This window comes from Bacillus rossius, chromosome 2 (assembly GCF_032445375.1).
Source record: "Bacillus rossius redtenbacheri isolate Brsri chromosome 2, Brsri_v3, whole genome shotgun sequence".
Lineage (NCBI taxonomy): Eukaryota > Metazoa > Arthropoda > Insecta > Phasmatodea > Bacillidae > Bacillus > Bacillus rossius.
This window is the reverse complement of record NC_086331.1, coordinates 107,666,114-107,688,314: the sequence shown is the minus strand read 5'-3', so window position 1 is coordinate 107,688,314 and position 22,201 is coordinate 107,666,114. Positions and strand designations below refer to the sequence as shown.

The 22,201-nt window shown below is 33.3% G+C and overlaps 1 protein-coding gene across 1 annotated transcript in view; it reads left to right on the top strand.

The window, feature by feature from the left end:
* LOC134529586 (isocitrate dehydrogenase [NAD] subunit gamma, mitochondrial-like) overlaps positions 1-22,201 on the top strand; it is a 68,628-nt gene that overhangs the window by 1,066 nt on the left and 45,361 nt on the right. The window lies entirely within an intron of this gene.

The window sequence follows — 22,201 nt, the reverse complement described above, 5'->3', positions numbered from 1 at the left end:
CGGACATTAAAAATAATAAAATTAATTTTAATGGTTGTTTAGTTTTAAAGTATTTATAATGTAGCTGACCTAACCTAACAAACCGGAACAAAGGATTAACAGTAGGAACGAACGTAATTTTTTAAAGCATAAAAATTTGAAACGTTAAAAACTCACCTAAGTTGAAGGCGGCCTATTGGTTCATTTGAATATTGGCCTATCACGAACTATCACGTGACAACATTATCCAAAAAAAAAAACAATTGATACTTGTAAACATAAAACAATGGTGATAGCCGTGTGAATGTGCAGGTATAGTGATTAAAATTTAAAAATTCGATATCTCCAAACGTAATTGGAATTTCTTATCTCCGCAGGCTGTAATGAAAAGAGGACGTAAAAGAGCATATAATAAAAGTTATTTCAGATTTTTATAAAAAAATTTTTACAATAATTAAAATTAAAAAATTCTATATCTCCAAAAGTAATTGGGGTAAATATGTATTGTACGGATTAGCGCCAAAAAAAATCGTACAAATATGAAATAACTTTCATTATATGCTCTTTTACGTCCTATTTTCAAAACCGCCTGCGGAGATTAAAAATTCCAATTACTTTTGGAGATATCGCCGTTCTTATTTTGCAATACAAGCCCTATCTAATCATTCAACAGACGCCATTTTATATTTTGCCGTGTGTGCGTGAATGCCTAAATAACAGAAATTTTCCATTAGGTAAGGTTAGTTACATTATAAATACTTCAAAATAAACGGAAATTAAAAATAATATCAGTTAATTTTACTTGTATAGTTTTAAGTATTTATAATGTAACTCACCTGACATAACAAAACGGGACAAAGGTAGATTAGGTCAGGTCAGCTACAGTATAAATACTTTGAAACTGAACGGACATTAAACATAATAAAAATTAATTTTAATGGTTGTTAAGTTTTAAAGTATTTATAATGTAGCTGACCTGACCTAACAAACCGGGAAAAAGGATGAACAGTAGGAACTCACGTAATTTTCTTTTTACGTGATGTAGTCGTTCAACTACGTCGCGAAAAAAAAAAAATAATACTTGTAAACAAGCAACAATGGTAAATGCGGGAAGCCTACGATTCACTCATCCTTCTGGACATACCCGAATACTCACGTTGGCAAGCCTTCTTTCAACAGACGAGAGGCAAACGCCCGATCGTGCATCTTCAGTTTTTTTTTTGTTTGTTTATTGTAAATAAATATGCAACTCATGAAAACTAATGGTCAATTAGGTTATGTTAGCTACATTATAAATACTTCAAAACATTGTGGATGGTTGATTTGGTTAGGATAGCTACATTAAAAATACTGTGAAATCATGTAAACGGTTTCCTAGCGCTGGATAGCTACATATTAAAATGTTATTTGCTAAGCAACCATAAAATGATTTTACAGTTTTTTTAATGTAGCTATACTTACCTAATATAACCAACCATCTACAATGTTTTAAAGTAATTTTAATTACTTCTTGCTAATTTTAAGAAAAGAAGGCTTGCCAACGTGAGTATTCGGGTATGTCCAGAAGGATGTGTGAATCGTAGGTTTCCCGCTGATCGCCGCATCAGTGCACAACATGAAAATTAAAAAATTCCATATCTCCTAAAGTATTTGGAATTTCTGATCTCCGCCGGGTTTAATGAAAAGAGGAAGTTAAAGAACACAGAATAAAGGTATTTTCTGATTTTTAAAATTATTTTTAAAAAAAATCGCCAAAAAATGAATATTAAAAAATTCGATATCTCCAAAAGTAATTGGAATTTTTTATCTCCGTAGGCGGTTCTGAAAAGAGGACGTAAGATAGAATATAATGAAAGTTATTTCATATTTGTACGATTTTGTTTGGCGCTAATCCGTACAATACATATTTACCGTAATTGGAATTTCTTATCTCCGCAGGCGGTTATGAAAAGAGGACGTAAAAGAGCATATAATGAAAGTTATTTCAGATTTGTACGATTTTTTTTGGCGCTAATCCGTACACTACATATTTACCCGTGATTCAAAACACTACTGTAAATGAAATGTTAAAAAAATGACTTTCTTGAGTCATTTACTACTTTTATTATAGGGTCATTTTCAAAATAATTGCCTATTTGAGACTTCTTATAGAAAAAAATAAAAAGGTAAATATGTAGTGTACAGATTATCGTAAAAAATGTTTTTAAAAATCTGAAATAACTTTCATTATATGCTCTTTTACATCCTCTTTTCGTTACAGCCTGTGGAGATAAGAAATTCCAATTACTTTTGGAGATATCACCGTTCTTATTTTGCAATACAAGACATATGTAATCATTCGACCGTCACCATTTTATATTTTGCAGTGTGTACGTGAATGCCTAAATAACAGAAATTTTCCATTAGGTAAGGTTAGTTACATTATAAATACTTCAAAATAAACGGAAATTAAAAATAATATCTGAATTAATTTTACTTGTATAGTTTTAAGTATATATAATGTAACTGACCTGACCTAACAAAATGGGACAAAGGTAGATTAGGTCAGGTCAGCTACATTATAAATGCTTTGAAACTGAACGGACATTAAAAATAATAAAAGTAATTTTAATGGTTGTTTAGTTTTAAAGTATTTATAATTTAGCTGACCTGACCTAACAAACCGGGACAAAGAATGAACAGTAGGAACTCACGTAATTTTCTTTTTACTTATTACTTGCGCAACAAATAAAACATTAAAATTTGAAACGTTAAAAACTCACCTAAGTTAGAGGTGGGTACAATTCCTTTGCCATTAGTAGAAAATGTAGTCGTTCACCTACATCGCGAAAAAAAAAAAATCGTACTCGTAAACAAGCAACAATTGTGAATGCAGCATGAGTGCACAGGATGAAAATTAAAAAATTTAATATCTCCTAATGTATTTGGAATTTCTTATCTCCGCCGGGTTTAATGAAAAGAGGAAGTTAAAGAGCAAAGAATAAAAGTATTTTCGGAATTTAAAATTTTTTTTTAAACAAATATAGCCCAAATATGCAAATTAAAAAATTCAATATCTCCTAAAGTATTTGGAATTTATTATCTCCGCATGCTGTAATGAAAAGAGGACGTAAAAGAGCATATAATGAAAGTTATTTCAGATTTAAAAAAAAAAAATTTACGATAATCCGTACACTACATATTTACCAATAAATTTTTTTTTATTTTACATTTGTATTTTTTTTAGAATTACAAATATTTAACCTAGTCGCTTTATCAAGGAAACACGAGATTTCTTACTGAATTTCTGTAATTTAACAATTTTTTGTACCAGCAAGCACACAATTTTATTCGGTGTTATCATACAGCTAATATGCACATAAAAAAATTAAAATGAATGACCAAAAATATTATAACTACATATTTATTTTGCATAAGTATACTGAAGATTTTGACATTTGGATTGCTAAATAATACTTTGAAATTACTACACTATTTTTTTGTACATTCTGCACGAGTGTTAACTTTCAACTAAATTTCTGAAGTTGTTTTTAATTGTAAAATAGTATTGCAGCATTGGAGGGTGTGGCAATATATTTAATTTATAACCTTGAGAAAATCGTAGCATTATGCCATTGCTCAATTTTATTCTTTCTGTTATGTTAGAGTCAATAAGCCATATTTATGAGGTAACACTCATGAGACAAAAGTAACACTCGTGAGACCCAACAGTAACACTCATGACACAAAGAGTACAAATCAGGAAAGAACAAACAGGTTCATGAGACCTGAGTAACACCATTTATGACATTACTTTTACATTATTTAAGTTACTTAAAGTGATAACTGATACCAGATGGTTTCTGTAAGAAAATAAATTACTGTGAAATCATTACATTTTAAACATGAAGTGACCAAACTTAAACAAGTTGGTTTACACATACAAACATTAAAAAAACTGAATAATTTAATTTTTTAAAAATATTTCTGGAATATTAACAAACTTACACTTGTTTTTAAATGTCTACAAACTTTGAATATGACTGCCTTTTTCAAATACGTTGCCAGAAAATGGAAATTTTTAAAAAATACGATCTCCTTTTTTTTGATAGTAGGAGTGGGAAGTATGCCAAGTATTTGGGTAAATTCTACATTCGAGATATCCGTTTCATTAATTTTAAATAGAGATCTGTCTTCACCACACACATTTAAGTACATGACTTTTATCTCACCATCATCCTCTACTTCACTTTGGCAAACACCAATGTACTGAAATGTTATTTTTCTTCTTGTGCCACTCAAAAACTTCACTAAAACATATGTTCCTTGATGTGTCTTCTGCAGTGGGCTGTTGCATAGTTGGAAGATTGTCTGTGTTCTTGAACTTTTTGGATGTCATTCTGAAAATGTTCTTCCAATTGTTTTAGAGTACCCAAAACGTTCAGCTTAGCTGCCACTTTTACTTCCACCGAAGTTTTTCCACCGTTCTTTGTTTTTTCCCTTGTTTCTTTCACTGTGTCCCACATCTGCCAAGTTACCATCTCATCTGCATTTGATGACTGTAAATTAATCGGTACGGTAGTATCTTTACATTTAGAACAAATGTTATACATGCATTGTGCTGATTCTTTGTTACAGGCTATCATTTTGCACAATGCATGAGAATTATCATCATCCAACACATGAAGCTGCTTGAGTTTGGATGCCTTGAATTCAATGTTTTTGTGTTGCTTGCATAGGCAGGTATCTCTGTTTATTTCTGTTGGCTTGCACACAAAAAATGGCCTGCTTCTGCTGAAAGTAGTGTAAGAGATCTTCATTCCAGGATTAGTATTTGTAAATTTCCCATACAATGTTTTCATTGGAGCAACAATATACCGTTTCTGTTTTTTTACTTTGTTTCGTGTTACAGTTTATTTGATTCCGGCAGTACTTCTACTTGCATCATCACTTAGGGAAAAATGTTTGTATTTTTTCTTGTGTTTCCATGTTTTTTTTATGTTGCTTCAAAACCACTCTCTTCCTGTCTGCAAGACCAACAGCTTTACCAGCCAAACGTTGAAGATGGTACCGTTTCAATAGTCATGAGATTACTATCATACCCAAAGTTTTATTTTCTTTTCTTTTCTGGACTTTACTTTGGTGTAGAGTTGTTTCAGAGATGATACTAGTGCATTGTGAAAAACAAGTGTACGAGCTACTTTATTCCTTAACCCTGTTTTCTTAATAACTTGTGCTCCGTAGGTTTCCCGTAAAAGTTGTTTTGCTCCTCTTTTAGGAGTTATCTCAAGGTCTTGGGCTTTCTCTGTATTCCTGGTTTCCTGTAGTCTTACTAAGTGTTTCTTGTATTTGTTAGTTTTCTTCTTTTCAGCAAGGAGTTTTAGGTTGAGGTCTTCTATAACCTTGTTCAGCCTAATATTTTCTCTCACACATTTTGACCGGTTACGTTTCACTTGTTTTAGTCCGCGAATTCTGTTTGAAGCAGTGGGAGGAGACTGTGTATCAGGTGTGTCATCTGTGAGGATAGGTATATGCGCCAAAGTTGCTGTTCTCTGCCTTCTATTCCGATCCAGCTGCCTCCATTGTCTCTCTGTTTCCGTTTTTCTCGCTCTATCATGTCCCCAATTTTTTTTCGCTTGGCATTCCTAGAATTTAAAAGTCACATTTCAGAAACTTAACATTTAACTCCTAAGAGGGGTATTTTACCTATATTATTTTAATTACCTGACTTTCCGTTTAATTTTGTATGCTTCTTCCCTCGAAGGATCTTCACGCCGCTTCTCTCTGTATCTACGCTGCTTTTCTGCAGTGGTAAGCTTAGCCTGCATGAAAAAAAAAATATGGCTAGACTACAAATATTTACTTCAGTTTATCATTAACAGTATTTAAAATTTTAATTTCCTACTAGTTAAATGGTATTTATAGTTGAATAAGAGGGAAGAATGAACTTTAGTGAAACTACATGTAGACCTAATAGATTTTAAGTACACTATAAGAAATTGTAATTGAGTACAATAAAGTCATAACAAATACCACTAAACAATGTTTAATTGCAACACATTTATTTTTTTATTTTTTAACATGAAAAAGTATTAATGAAAATTACTGTTTAATACCTCATGAGTGTGACTTGATCTAATTAATGTAACCACAAAGAAGTAACACTCATGAGGAGAGACATAACTGTTCGTGATTTGTCAAATAATTCATACCAACTGTTCTATATACAGTGAAAAAGTGGGGTTATGGGCAATTTAATGTTAGTTCATTACTCTTTGTCTTGATATACATTAAAAAGGCTCATTAATCTTATTTATTTAATAAACCATGGTAACACTCATGATAATCAATAAAAATACTCACCATGTGAAAACCGTATTCTGAAGTTTTCAGAGGAAATAGCTCTCTTGCAGATAAACAAACAGCCAAGATCAATAGATACCAGGTCATCTCATCCCGCTATTTTGCTGTTATTGGTCAATCGCGTCTGACGTACATGCTAGACCACATTGCCGCGGGAATTCAAATTAATCACATGTCTAAATGGCACTTTCTTAAATTTCCCTATTCATATAGACTGATGTAATTTATGTACAGGTTAAATGTATCATGTGTTTCCGCGAGTAATATATTTAATCTTTGTTACGTTGTCAGTAATTTAATCGTAAATTAGGCTCAAATGTGTATTTTAAAATCTAAACTGGTGTTGTTGGTAAACACTGTGATGCGTGCTATTTTTGCAATATTCACAACATTGTGTTATTTAACACTAATTTGTTTATGTTTGTTACCATTGATAGGTAATTATATTCAATATTACATTTAGCTTCCTTGCTAGATGTTTAAGTGTCAACACGTTATGTTCATTTGCAGTAGTAAACAAACCCAATCTTTGTAAGTGTATTAAGAATATCATACAATATAACAAGTTTTATGGTAATGACTATACTCCAAAAATATTGTAAGAATATTTAATGGCCCTTTAACTACCAAATTTAATATTTGTGTGCAGTAATATGATTTATCTAATCCATTGCATTATAACCTGTGGATCTTCCACATGTGATCCCTCTGCCCTTTACCTATCTCTCAGCTTTCCAAAATCCCCTCCCTTTAATTACCTTAAACAATTTCACCATTCTTTCTTTCTCCTCCTTTACAGTGTATCCCACACAAGCTCCATCATCACTGATGGTCTATGCATCTTCCTTCTTCCGTCATCGTTTCGCCTCCACATATTTGTTACTTATCTCGCTACATTGCATTGTACCTTTCTAACTCTTAAATGTCCCTTGCCAGGTACAGGTCCCAAATTCCTGTGGCGTATTCCATATCTGGTATCACCAGCATGGAATATGCCGTTTCATTGACTTTTATTTCTCTCCTTTAGTCATAGAAGTTAACCCCAGACCCCTACTACCTTCTTCACCATCCACTGTATCTTTTTTTTTTTTCAGTCTAGGTCTCTCTGTAGTGTTAATCCCAGATACTTGTAATCATCTATTGCTTACAGAATCTCCTGCAATATATTCCAGTAATATACTTGCTTGTCTGTGTTTCTATTTCTTGTGAATCTAACCATCTATTTTTTGTTTACATTTATCCCCATTCCATTATTTCTTGACCAACACTAATTTCATCTTATAGATGTGCCACTCCTCCCAAGGTTTTGTATATCACAGTCACCTACGAACAATCTTAATCTACTCATCATGCTTTCCCAGACATCTTTCATTATGAACAGCAAGGGCCCCATGGCACTCCCCTGTGGTACGTACTCCATGTCACCACACCCTCTTCCTACCATTAATTTCATATTAAGTGAGCTAGTAAATTTGCATAGAAAAGTTTTCTTACAGACCTGTCATTTATGATTATTAATTGAAGTAAAAAAATTAAACTGCACTCTAAAGCTGCCTGGCCTACTATTAACCATGTCCCTTTCCATCAGCTGTAATTCTTAAGAATGGTAACTCCTGAGTAACATGGTAAATGATCACTATGTGAAAGGTTTGCTAGGTTAACTAGGATCTGAAATTCTGAAAAATGGTAGCTCTAAGTGAAATATTTATTAGTGTACAATAATAACACAATTATTTTTTTAAAGTAATTAATTCTTTAAAAGATATGTATTTCCCTGCTTAAAATCTTTCATTTTAATCCTTACTCAACTTGTTTACCAAAAACTAATAGTCTCCATAATTACCACATTAACTATTAAATTTTGATATAAAATCTCAAATTAAAATTGCAAAACAAACTCCCAGATCATTTACCATGACAAAAATATTTCGGTATTTTGGCATTCTTGGCAGGTACATGTTTCCAAGCTGGTATTCCTAAATATGCTCCTTTCCCACTACGGCCACTACTTACGCACCATAGTGCAGGCAGTGAGGCATTCTCAGTTTCTGATTTACCTGAACACTTCTTCTGGAAGAAAACATGCCTAAAACACTGAAACACCTTATTCCTACCTTGTGATTCTTTCCAACAAGTGGTCCGCAAATATGTGGCTTAAAACACAAATATCACAGACCATTGTTCAAAGTCTTTATTACATGATACATTTGCTGGGTAATTTTATTTCATCTCTTAACATTGGAACGTAAAATTGTACTAAGCCGGTAATGAGAAACAGTATCACATAAACATCATTTGCAGTTTAGACACACATAATTTTTTTTTAAACGAGAGTAACAAGAATAAAAAAATATATTTTTTAATTTGTCAGAAAATTAAACTACTGGCAGAAGATGGAGCATGGGAATAGTTTTTTATTTTGTAATCAGATTTTCACAGTAGTAATCTTATTTTGAACTGTTAGTTACAAAAAATTTCACCACAAAATGCCAAAATTCTGCTGTAAGAGATAGAAAAAGAAACAGGTTTTTTAAATGTGTAGACAGTGACATTCCCCTAGTTTCAAAGGTTAAATGTGCAAAACTTTATTAATGTAGAATAAAATTGTAGATTTGTATAAAAAAAAACAAACCAGCATGCAAACAAACATATACACTTAATTTGTATCAATATAAATGTTTATTTACATGTTTGTAATTAATCTCCTTGATTATGTTTGTAAGATTAATATTTTGTTACAAGTAAAAAATATATAAATGTTGTAAGACCACCTAGTGAAAAATGACCAAGCTAATAGTAATTACAACAATTAGGTGACCAAATAACTATAGCCCCGGGCCTATAGCTCAAGCACCGGGGGTCTACAAAAAACCTTCCACACTCCACTGTTATAGGAAAGCCAAAAAGTCAACGTCGCCCTTCCCTGTTGCGTGGGTGTAGGATCCAGTTACCATCAACAAGTAGTAAGGTGGCATGGGAGACTATGGGGCTCGACATCTAACAAAAACTCGTGTTTAGTAAAAAATAAAATTTACTATAAAAAAAGATTACTTGCATACCTAATTTGCATAAATACTTTGAGCACCTTTTTCGTTACGAGCTCTATCAATGAACCAGCATATTACCATCCTCATACTCCTAGGTAATACTATACATGCAACTAGTAAGAATATTGTAATACATTAAAAAAATAATAATATATTAAGAAACTAACAGTCCACTAATGAGTCCATCTGACCAACGTAACATTACTGCAGCGCGCTACTTGATTATACTTATGGTACCATTAATTATCTCTCATCTGTCCCACGAAAAAGTTGTTATTATTATTATCTTCAAGTTAATGAATAGTAAATGAAAGTTAACCAAAGACGACAGTTTCTTCGCCGTGACTTAGTGCACACGAGTATCGTAGTACTAGGTCCGATTTAACTCTCAATATGTCTTGTAGCCAGGAAACTCTCATGATGGAGAATAATGCAGTTGTTTGCCTTACTTTGCAATGCGTCGTGCTGTCATGCCGCTACCTCGGCGCTCGCCTGGGCCCGGGAACTCGTCGACGCTGCTCGCGTCGCGTGATGCCTCATGCCATACCCTCGGACTCGCACTAGCCCCGAAGACGATACGTGCTCGGCCGCAAATCTGCAAGGCCTCGCCGCCACTTCCCGATGTGCCCACTTCGGCGTCCAGACCAGCACTCCCGCGCTCGCCGCACACTGCTCGTCGGCTCCTCACTCGGCAATCCTTGACTCCACCGAAAAACCCCGAAGATGTCAGTCACACTGGTACCAACTTCACAAACTGTCAGTACGTCCAGACCGCACCAACACGGTAATGTTCGAAAGAAAAAAAAAGAAAAAATATTACCTGCTACTAGAAATAAATAAATCTAAATTAATTAATCATAACAAATAAATACTGTTAACAAAACATAGGTAACCGGGTGACGCCGTTACCATCCCAGTGGTAACATAACCTTCAATAATATAATCCTCTATAACTCTAGAGTGTTAAAATGTAGTAAAAATTTATGTACCTACTTAAAATAATTCTTAAGTGACAGGATTTAAACCTGGAAACTTGTAATCCATAACCACGTACAAACCACTGAGCCAAATAAAAATAATAATTTACTGTGAAAAATATTTCATTGTAAGTGTTTATATCCTAGGAGTGTAACATCTTTTAAAACTTGCAATATTTATTTTTGTGACTATTAAATATTTTACTAAATGTACTCCAGTGATTATATTGATGATTTGCATTTCAAAGTCACTATAAATTTATCAGATATTCATTATTTTTCATGAACATAACATATTTCTCCATATCTTAAATTGTTTTCATTTTATTAGATGCAGTCTGTATACTCTCATCATAATTATTTACTGCTAAGAACAGTAACAAGGTAATTTTTCTCAAATAATTATCACAAATATTTCAACACTCCAAATCTGATCCCAGAACATAATTCATTACATTAAAGTAATTCAAAATTCAGTATTTAACAAAATATATAGGTAATCCATAATAATTTACATTTACTTATGAGTCATTCCATATCAAATCAACCAATGAAAAATTAATTTAGAAACTTCATGTTTCAGATATACATGATTTTTTGTATATTGGTAATATCAACTAAATACATTATAAATCTATTTTTTCTAAAAAAAAAAAAATTGAGTAGTTTTTTTTTTGTATAAATTTTTGAAAATTGCAAAAATAGCCAATTTTAGCAATGTTTTGGATCACTCAAATACTTGTAGGTTTCCAACTAATGGTGCTAGAAGGCTGTTTGACAGCTCATTATAAAGGTCATTGAATGGGCTTCAATTTGATATGTAACATGACCAACTTTGGGAAAAAAAATAATTTTTATTTGTTTTCAAAATTTTTAATATTGAATTTCTAAAAAACACCATTTTCGATTTTTTTTTTAAAAAAAGTTTGTTATTCCTACATATATTGGTTAGATTTGTGCCAAATTTCAAGGTGGAGAATCAATGGGATCATGAGTAAAAAAAATGAGAAGTTTAGTAGATGCTTAGGGGGCATGGTAGATAAATAAATGCTTTAAGCGTCAGTTGGACGTTATTGGTTTTTGGAAGACAACATTGAAAAACTGCAAAACAACAATCCTACATAATGTTATTTGCCAACTTTATTAGCAGACGTCCTAAAAAGACAATTCTTGAGCGTTGTTTCTTCCGCAGCAATTAAATGTTAGAAATTACCAAGGCAGAAGTTTTGGCTTCAAGTAACCTTCAGTTTTTAATTAATGCATTTAGCTCTGGTTTAGATACCATGCTGCCTTAAGAAATAGTTGCAGCAAGGAAGAGTAGCATAATTTTACATCAAATTTTATTGTTATAGACTAAAAATTTTTTTGCAAATTATAAAACACGGATAACAAATCTTACCTTACATTCATCCAGTGTTCTTTGATTAAACATTTGATCAATATGATAATACAAAGCACGTGATCTTGCTGAACAGATGTAGCCTAAGTTCAGAGGACCCCCCTCCCCGACAGAGAAAGACAAAAATGTAGTTATGTATAAGTCGTCCAACACGGAAATATTTTCACGTAGAAGATTTTAAATATATGTACCTACTTACAAATCGCCATTCGTCTTCCAAAATATTTAAAACACCATATACCTCGAGATCTCACTTCCCCCCCCCCCCCCCCCCTCAAAATATCACATGGGTGCACTTGTTGTTACATAAGTATACAAACACATTTGTAACTTTTCCATGCATCTGAATTAGTTTGATATGCTACATATTTTCTATTCATGTTGAAAACAACTGTGGTTAGGTTCAGGTTTTTTTGTTAAACTGCATTAAATCACTGTGGCCCAATTATTACCACAAAACATATTAAAAATTATAAAATGCACAAATATGTAAATATGATAAGAACATAGACAATTACTTGTGAACGTAACAAGGGACAACTTTTTGCAATATGTCCAGAGTTATTTATTTAGTTTCAATTTAGTGAAAAACCAGAGAAAGAAAACAATACAATGAAAGAATGAGTGATCTGACAAGCTATGGAATGTTTGCTATTTAAAGATAAACAAAGCAATGACAAATTCATTATACCAGAAAATAAAGTTCATTAGTGGTGGTTCACATCAAACATGCTTTCATTCAATGAACAATGAGCAATATCAAGAGCCTTATTGTTTTCCTACAAACATAACACATCTAATAACAGTTAGTACTGTCAAACAGTTTTAGAAGTTCTATCTTGCGAAGTCATAAGTTTTTGTTAAACAATCAGTAGCAAACACACATTCTGAAATTATCCATGACTGCAATTTACATGTAAATTATTTCATATGAAATACAAAAGACTACTATCACTCGAAATACACCCCACAATTTTTTTTTGCTAAATCTAAATTAAATGACACTTCCTTCAAAAAACCTATAAGCCTGCTATTTATGTTACAATTTTTTTCATTTTCTTGCACACTTTGTTGCTGCTTCTTCTTACACGTTTTTTACTTAGCTGTCGATTGAGATGATTCAATCTTATAAAAGTCCTTATTCTTACAAATGAATCAACCAATTTCTTCTCAACAGCAGGATACCTCAATGATAATTCTTCTGTAAGGGCTCTTGTGCAATTAGTATGTTTCTTGATATATATGTAGGTCCATGGAAGGAAATAAAATGTTTGTCCATTTCTTTTACCATTTTCACCCATTCCTCACTTGGTTGGATGAGGCCACCATGAGATAACTGTTGGACCCAAGACGGTTTATTGTAAAAATGTTCGTGTGACATTTTAACAGTCTGATTACCAAGATGTGGCAAACCTTTGTGTTTCTTGGCAATCCAACCTGCTATGTAACACATACCATCTTCTTCAATTTCACTTCTACATTTTTCTGAAGCTGCTTTGTTAGTCTTCTCGGTATTTAATACATTTACAGAGGTAGGCCTATTAGTCAAATCCACAAAACCATTGACACTGTTAACATCATTATTTTCAGGGTTCATTTCTGACAGGGACTCCAAACCTACTGGACTTTTTCCCTCTACTGCAAGTACATCCTGACGTTTAACTTGTACATCTACATCTGCTTTCTGGAAAACATCACCAACAAGATAATGGTCTTCTTTGACATGCAAGTTAACAGCACTGTTATTTTTCTCTTGAAGTATACCAGGATTTTTCCCCAGCATAATGGCTTTAATTCTCTGCAATGCACTTAAAGGTGTTGGATGATCATACATGCCACCTTTACATCTAACCTGTGAAAATAAATTTTCAAGGGAGTCTTGATTCAATCTGTGTGTTAGTAAATACTCCACATCATACTTAGACTTCAATTCGCAAAACAAACCCCTGACAGCATTCACTGTCATGACAATTCCTTTCTGGAATATCTGAACACTGTTCTTCCCTCTACATCTCAGTGTGCCTATAACATTTTGTGTTTCAATCAGTACAGTATTTTGGTCATTCAGAAATTTCCCATACGCACATTTTTGTTTTACTTGATTAAATGGAGTGAAACTGTTCATTATGTGAAACCAGCTGTTCACCAGTTCAATAAAGCCTGCAACACTGTCAGCTTCTTGTTCACTCAAATTACCAGGTCGGTATCTCTTTACAGCACAAGCAGTTGTGTGGGAAAGAAGCTGAGCTGCTGAGCGAACATTCTGTCGCTGACTACCTTCACACTCAACATGATGTAAAGTCAATTTGTGGCATGCCTTGTATTCATTACTGTGTAACTGAATCGATTTAGTGAATACATCTTTGCTGACTATGGTGCCATCAGAGAGCAAAAACCCAATATCTAGAATCCAGTTTCGTGTTAGTTTTAGCAAATGAGGGGCATCAGGGAACAGGTAAATATTTTTACCTTTATCATTTGGGTGAAGGAAAAATGGCTGGTTGTAAACATCATCACACAAAGAATTCCACAATCCCCTATTGCTGCTGCACATGTCACTAACACAGGCTACTACTGTGTATCCAATTTCATAAAGTCTAGAGATAACAGACAACAGAAGGCTCTTTGTAACATTTGTATCAAAATCAACACAAACAGTCTGCTTCCAATTTGAAAAAAGTCCACGTACTTGGATCACTTGCATTTGTTGGTATGGCCCTATAACTTCATCCTTTTTCTTATCATATTCGTAACATGATTTAATTTTCATCTCATCAAACTGAAGCACAGCCACTTTCTCCAGTGTGTTCAACTTGTGTGAGGCACTTTGCATTACACTAAATACAGTTTCCAACAAACCTTGCTCAACAGGGATGGATAATGCCCACCTATGAAGAGTAGCAACAGACGGCAATGGATATCCCAAACGATTTTTCAAATATGAGTAGGCCTTCTTGCTAATATATCTTAATGTCAGTGCAAGCTGACTTGTCTCTTTATCCCAATTAAATGGCTTTTCCCCAAAAGAAGAGCCTTGCATTGGGATGGAGTGAAAATACTGTTCAGTATATCCAATGCATACTTCTTGACTACTTTATTATTATTATTTGAGCGTTTCAGACACTTAACCTGCATTTTCAAATTTATAATTTCTTTCCTAGCCTCGTTAATTTTTTTTTGAAGATAGGAAATTTTTTTTTTGCAAAACCTTGGAATTCAGTTTTTCAAAATTTAGTTCATTTTTTTCATGGTTTATGCCACAAATAATTTTGTCATTAATGTCACCACTACTACCAACAGCATGTATGCCATCACTTGTTGATCTAGATTCACTGTTAAGCAAGCAATGCACAATTTGTTTCCTTTCCCTCTTTTCTGATAAAGAAACACGATTCTCAGCCGCCAAAGCTCTTCTTTCGTCATCATTGGTATTTGAAAGCTTCAATGAAGGAGCTGCATCTTTCTTCAGCACCTGGAAAAATAAATAAGGCTGATAATTTTAAAATTAATTGGTACATTTACATGATGTGATTATTAATCAAATGTGTTTTGTGGTGGCACACTGCTAACAAAGTACCTAGAATCTATGAATAAATGTTATTTGAAGAATTCCTCGACCATGTTCATAAACTGTGCATTTCACCCCACGACAAACATCTTTAAAACTGTGAAGCAATTTTGTTACATATAAAAAAAATTAACATGCTTTTTCTTAATGCCTGGCATATTTTCCAAACAGTCACAGTAAATTACAGTTTTAATGGTTCACTGTCTGGTACATTAGAAACACAGTAAAACTGTGAGATCAGCTGGAAAGATTAGGTTAGCCACATTAATATATTGTGCGATTGTGTGACTGGCTTGTTAAATTGCTTCATTATAATTAATACAAAGCATGTGTGGACAGTTAGTTTGATTAAGTTTATTGTGGTATGGTACATTTAAAATATCTACATAACTAATTCCTAACCAACTATTCAACAAACCATCCGTCCACACTATTCTAAATGTAGCATACCTATCCTAAGCAGCGACTCTCATTATCCAAAAGTACGTTTAATGTAGCTAACTTAACTGAGCCAAAAAAAAATTACACTATTTAAGAGTATTTTAAATGTAGCTAACATAACCAACCACCCTCACAATTTTACAATATTTCTAATTTAGGTAACCTCACCACTTGTTATAACTGTTAACTACATGAATTGCAATGTCTTTTTTATGAAAATTATTGCTAAACATGTCCAGAAGTAAGATAATGTGTTTGATATAAAAGTACCTTTTCTACAGAATTTCCTTTTCAGATTTACACACTTTACCAAAAAAGCAATTTCCTGGAATACAAATTTCCAAGGGGAGAAAAAAAATCAAATAAGGTATTTTTGGGGTACTAGGTACTTGTTTTGAAATACAGGATTAATTTTTTATGGCAACAACATATCCCACTAATGACATAATTTTAAATTATTTTCAATGTGCCTAACTTAACCAACCAACTGTTCAAATTTTGAACTACAGTAATTCCTCGGTTTACGTCGGGGTTACGTTCCTGAAAACCGCGACGTAAATAGAAACGACGCAAAATGAGCCATGTTTCATGCTACCGGCCGACCACGGCCCAAGGTCGGCCGGAAGCGCTGGCATACAGACGTGACAACGGGTAATTTTATCAGAAAATTACAACCGACAGCGTGGGAAACAAGTTCAACTAGTACTTCTCAGCTTTATAGAATCGTTATTTAACCAGCTGCTTTATTACCTTTATTGATTGAAATATAAAAACAGATATATAGTCGTTTGGAAGACATCTTATGAAGAAAAAATCATAAATTGCAGTGAGCTGATACTGTAGGCCTACTACAAACGCATTTAATCACGATAAAGTTAACAACGGCACGTTTAAAACTCCGGCCAACTCAATGATATCATAGCGACTGAAGTGTAGAGCTGTAGCAAACCGTATGTATTCGTTACTGAGTAACGGGTGCGGCATCTAGTAACGAGTAACGAAACGTTACACACGAATGCAATTCGTTACTCGCATTTTTCGTTTGTTTTACGCATGCGCGCGCTTATTCGTTACAAAGAACGATGTTTGTTTATTAAGAAAAGTATAATTTGGAAATTCGTCGTCCAAGTTTTTTACTGTTTATTAAAGGTATTGTGTGTGTAGACAAAGTTTGAGATTGGAACAGAAACAACGTAAGAAAGTATTTTTTACAAATTATAAATATGTATGTTTTTGTTTTTTACTATCGCGTATTTTCACGTTTTTTGTTCTTATCTTAAAAGAGATATTATAATAAAGCTGCTCTAATGAGATTTTATTGTTTCTTGGTTAACAAAAGCCTTTAATTATCAAATACTTTTAATTGTTTATATTCGATTTATTATTATTTACGCGACGTCATACTGTACGCGTACGAAATACGACTCGATTCGTTGCTGTTACATAACATAGCATGTTATGCGGTATCAGAAGTAACGAGTAACGATACGAAAGTAACGAGTACTAATTGTTATAGTAACGAATACATACGGGTACACTTTTTTTAGTTACTTTTACACCTCTACTGAAGTGCCAAGGAGTTGGACGAAAAGGGGTAGGAGAAAATGCTGTGTCGTTGCGGGATACGTGCGAGATACGTGGGTGGCCGAGCGGGCGGGCTGGTAGTATTGCATCACCGCGCGGAGAGCAGCGGAGAGCAGGAAGCGTCCCTCATGATGTATGATAAGATAAGGCGGTGAACGTGTAGCTTACGCTACGTAGCATAAATTAACTACCGAAGGAAACAAAGATTTATAAACGAATTATATACGGTGTTTTGGTTAAAATAAAGATTTACGGCCATTGTAAACGACGTTATTGTGAATCGGCGACAACTTAAATTGAAACATGAGTACTCAAACTTTAGCGACGTTAATCCGAAACGACGTAAATAGAGGACTTACTGTACTTGATATATCGCAATACCGCTTCATAAAAGCAAATAATATGAGAGAGACTCAAAAATACCATTTTCTGTATTTTATTTAAAAAATTTCAGATGTGCGCCTAGGTACTTCAGAAAATTATCCACAATAATAAAATTAACACAAGGGCAACATAGTTATCTAATTGAATGTATGTCACTACTAAGAAAGCACAATACAGGGTAAAAGTTCCGTATTGCGTGTCCAAGTTAACCCTGTAATCCTGATTGTATGATCCTGATGGCATGATCCTGTACACCTGTACATGATGCTTGTTTTATTAGCAGTAGGGAGGCGCGTAGCACCGACACCTTTGAAGCGAAACCTGACCTAATTTATCTTATAAGTAATTTATTTTTTACATCAGGTTTCGTGTTGTCGCACAAAACGTGTTGATGCTACGCCTCCCCACTGCTAAAAAAATAAGCATTATGTACCACAGGATCAGGTGTACAGGATCATGCCATCAGGATCAAAGTTATATCTGGATACACCTGGATATGCAATACAGAACTTTTACCCAATACAGAATATAACCACCAAAAAATTAACGAAATTCCCCTTATAAAACTTGCATAACAGATTTAATGCTTGATAATTGCTATATTAGTCTTCATTATATCAGATATTACATGTGCCTTTTCTCTGTATGTACTGACAAACTTTTAGAGTTATAACAACTGTAATGAAATGCATTAAATAACTTCTTATATACACATTAACTTACCTTCTTTTGAACTAAGCCCATAAGTTCGTTCCTGAGGTCTCTTTCGTAGTCTTCGTCTTTAAAATGAACGAATGAACACACATGGCAGGACGATGGATTCCATTTACCATCTCGCTTGCAACGTTGTATCCATATCTTTCTCACATTCTCATCGTTTGGAAAACTATGGTACTTAATATGTACAGTATCTGGATTTAGTTTAGTCTTTTGCAAACTATTGGAGCAAACACCCACAGAACAACGCGTCCCAGGCATTTTTACATTGATAAACCACAGCACGAAAACAAAATCAAAACAAGCAGGCAATTTCACAGTTTTGTTTACTTTGAAGGTCTAGCGAATACGTCATATCACGGAAACACCCGAACAACCCGAACTCGTTTCTCTTCTGTTGAGATGACCTGGTATCTAATGACCTTGACAAACAGCACCAGTTGAAAGCCAACACAAAATGGCTTCCTCCAAATTTACTGTTAGGGTCAGGTGGGGTGGATATGATACAAAAAATGAAACTTTTTGATTATTATTTTAACTAAGACCACTACACCACTGAGAAAAATTACGCACATTTCTTAGGGCTTTAGAAACCTAACCCTAACTCAATAAAAATTTAGATTAATTAGTTAGATTGATAAAAAATAAATTTAGTGTATCATATTCACCCTGCGATTGGGGGGAATATGATACACAGGTGGGGTGAATGAGATACATCATTATATCCTACTTCCTAGCAACGCTATCAGTGTGGTGGGGTGCGTGTGAGACAGGTCAAATACATGTGTATCACCCACAAAAAATTTCATGACAATCAGTTTAGTGGTCCTCGAGTTCTGACATAAAATATGAAGTCATGTTACAGAGTGAATATTTTCCCTCTATATTAAAGAAGCATACATTTTGTCACAGTACATAAATGCGACTAGTGACTAGTCAAACAAATTCTACATACAATTTTGATCATTTATCCACGTACTGTCCAATTATTGAACGATCTTCTCAGCCAACAACAAATTGAAGAAATACTGTGGTCCTAATAAGGATTTTCTCTCTATTTATAATAAATACAACAATAGCAAAGGAATAAAAGCAGCTAATTACAAACTAAAATATGGAATGCTTAGAAATACACAGTTCTACATGTGATGTTAAATTATTCATATTACACTAAAACATAAACATAGGGGTCTACATAGAACAATAAGTTGTACAAATTGGAGTACAACAATTTGTTTATGTTCAGGTTTACCAACATACAGAAATAGCTTTAAGGTAAAAAAAAACAAGGTTTTAATGACAACGTACATTTCAAATTCAGCAGTGGAAAATATAAATATTAAGCACTTTTTTATAAAACTACCTAAAATTATGGTATCACATTCACCCCATGCTGTGTATCACATTAACCCCATGTTCTGTATCATATTCACCCCAAAAATTTAGGCAGCAATAGTAACTAAGATATAAATGTCAGACTATCTTTGTAAGCATTAAAACATAGAGGATACTTTCCTGCACCATTTAAAACTATAATTTTGAAGCTATCTTCTATGCACACAAAGATATGACCTAAGTTGCTGGACCTAGACATGAAAATTTTTTGGTCGAATTATTTCTTGCTTGAGACTTTTTCATTTCCTATAAAATGTAGCCAAAGGTTTATAACATTCATTATGGAATGGGGATGTAGAACAAAATCAGTTGAACTTAGAACAAAATCAGTTGAATTCTTTGATAATCTTATTAATACTCAGTATGACATAATCTGTCTAACAGAAACTTGGTTCAACGAAAGATGTATCAATGCTCATTATTTCACCGATAATTATTCTATTTTTAGAACTGATAGGGATCCGCTACTCTCATCAATGGAACGTGGTGGCGGAGTGTTGATCGCAGTGAACAAACATAAATTCCCTTCTGTTCAGCTAATTCAATTATATGACTATCGTGGAGTAGAAGCCGTATGGATTAATATTAAAATTGCCTTTAATAAGTACTTAACATTGGGTAATATTTATCTTCCTCCAACTACATCACCTAATCTATTCACATTGTATTTTGAAGCTCTTGAACAAAAACTCGTTAATTCTCATGATAATGTGATTATCTTAGGTGACTTCAATGTACCTGGGATAGATTGGAAAGGAAATCACTATTTCAATATTGCCCGTGCACATGTCAGATCCAAGGCTCAGTGCCTGCTTGATTTCATATCTAATTTGGATTTATTTCAGCACAACCTAATACAATCTTCCAATAATCTTCTAGATCTTTGTATTTCTAATCTATCCCATTGTGTGGTTGAAAAAGCTGTTGAATCTCTGGTCAAAGAGGATATCTATCATCCTACCCTACTTATTAAACTACTTATTGAGGCGACCTCACACAATTTTACTCCAGATTCTATTTTCAGAAACTACAAAGCTGGTGATTACTTAAGCCTTTATAACTCTCTAAAAACCCACAATTGGGATGAATATTATAACACCACTGATGTAGATGCTCTTGTAGATCAACTTACATCTTGTATCTGTGATAAAATCAATACTCACATTCCATTATCCACACGTAAGGCCTCTAAACATCCTTATTGGTTCTCTGGTGAATTAATTCATGCCTTAAAATCTAAAAAACACTTTCATAAACTCTATAAAAGAAACAATAATACTCAGTATTACCTTCTTTTCTCTAAATATAGAGCAATAGTTAAAAATCTTATTAAGCGTGATAAAACTAATTGGAATCGTAGTATCAATAATAAGGTTAAGAATAACCCTAAAAAATTCTGGAGATATGTCAATGTTATGAAAAATGGTTATAGTGAATCCCATTCTCTTAATGTCAATGGTGATATCTGTAATGATCCTGGTATTCTTTCTAATGTCTTTGCTAAGTACTTTGCTAGTGTATATGTACCATCCACCAACCACCCTCGTATCATTGATCCCGATATTATTCACGATTCAATTCCTGTATCATTCTTATCAGAAAGCCAGGTCTTATGGGGAATTAAATCATTAAAACCTACTATGTCTACTGGTCCTGACGGTATACCAAATTTCATTATTAAAGGCTGCTCTTTTATTCTAATGCCTCTATTGTTGCATCTATTTAATACAAGTCTAAAATCACAAGTATTTCCCACTAAATGGAAAATAGCTAAGGTTATTCCCATACATAAAAAGGGTAGTAAACTCAGTGTATTTAATTATAGGCCTATATCATTATTAAATGGCTTTACTAAAATCTTTGAAAAAATAATATTTAAACATATTAACTTTCCAATAAACAACAGATTAGCTCCTAATCAGCATGGCTTTAGAAATAGTATGACAACTTCTACTAATCTTCTCTCATTTATTAATCCTATATACAATAAAGTTACAACAAGGGGGCAGGTTGATGCATGTTATTTTGATCTGGCTAAAGCCTTTGATACTGTCAATCACTCCATTTTACTAGCTAAACTTTCTAACTTCGGTCTCTGTAATAATTATATAACCTGGTTTACTAGTTACCTTAAAGATAGATGTTTCTTTGTTTCACTTAATAAAAAAACTTCTACTTTATATCATGCTACTTCTGGTGTGCCTCAAGGGGGTACTTTATCTCCCTTATTATTCAATATTTATATCAATGATATTTTTAAAGTTCTTCATCATACTACTGGTTTTCTGTTTGCTGATGATCTTAAAATATCCAGAGAAATTTCCTCCTTAAATGACTGTCTGCTTCTTCAATCTGATATTACTGAAAT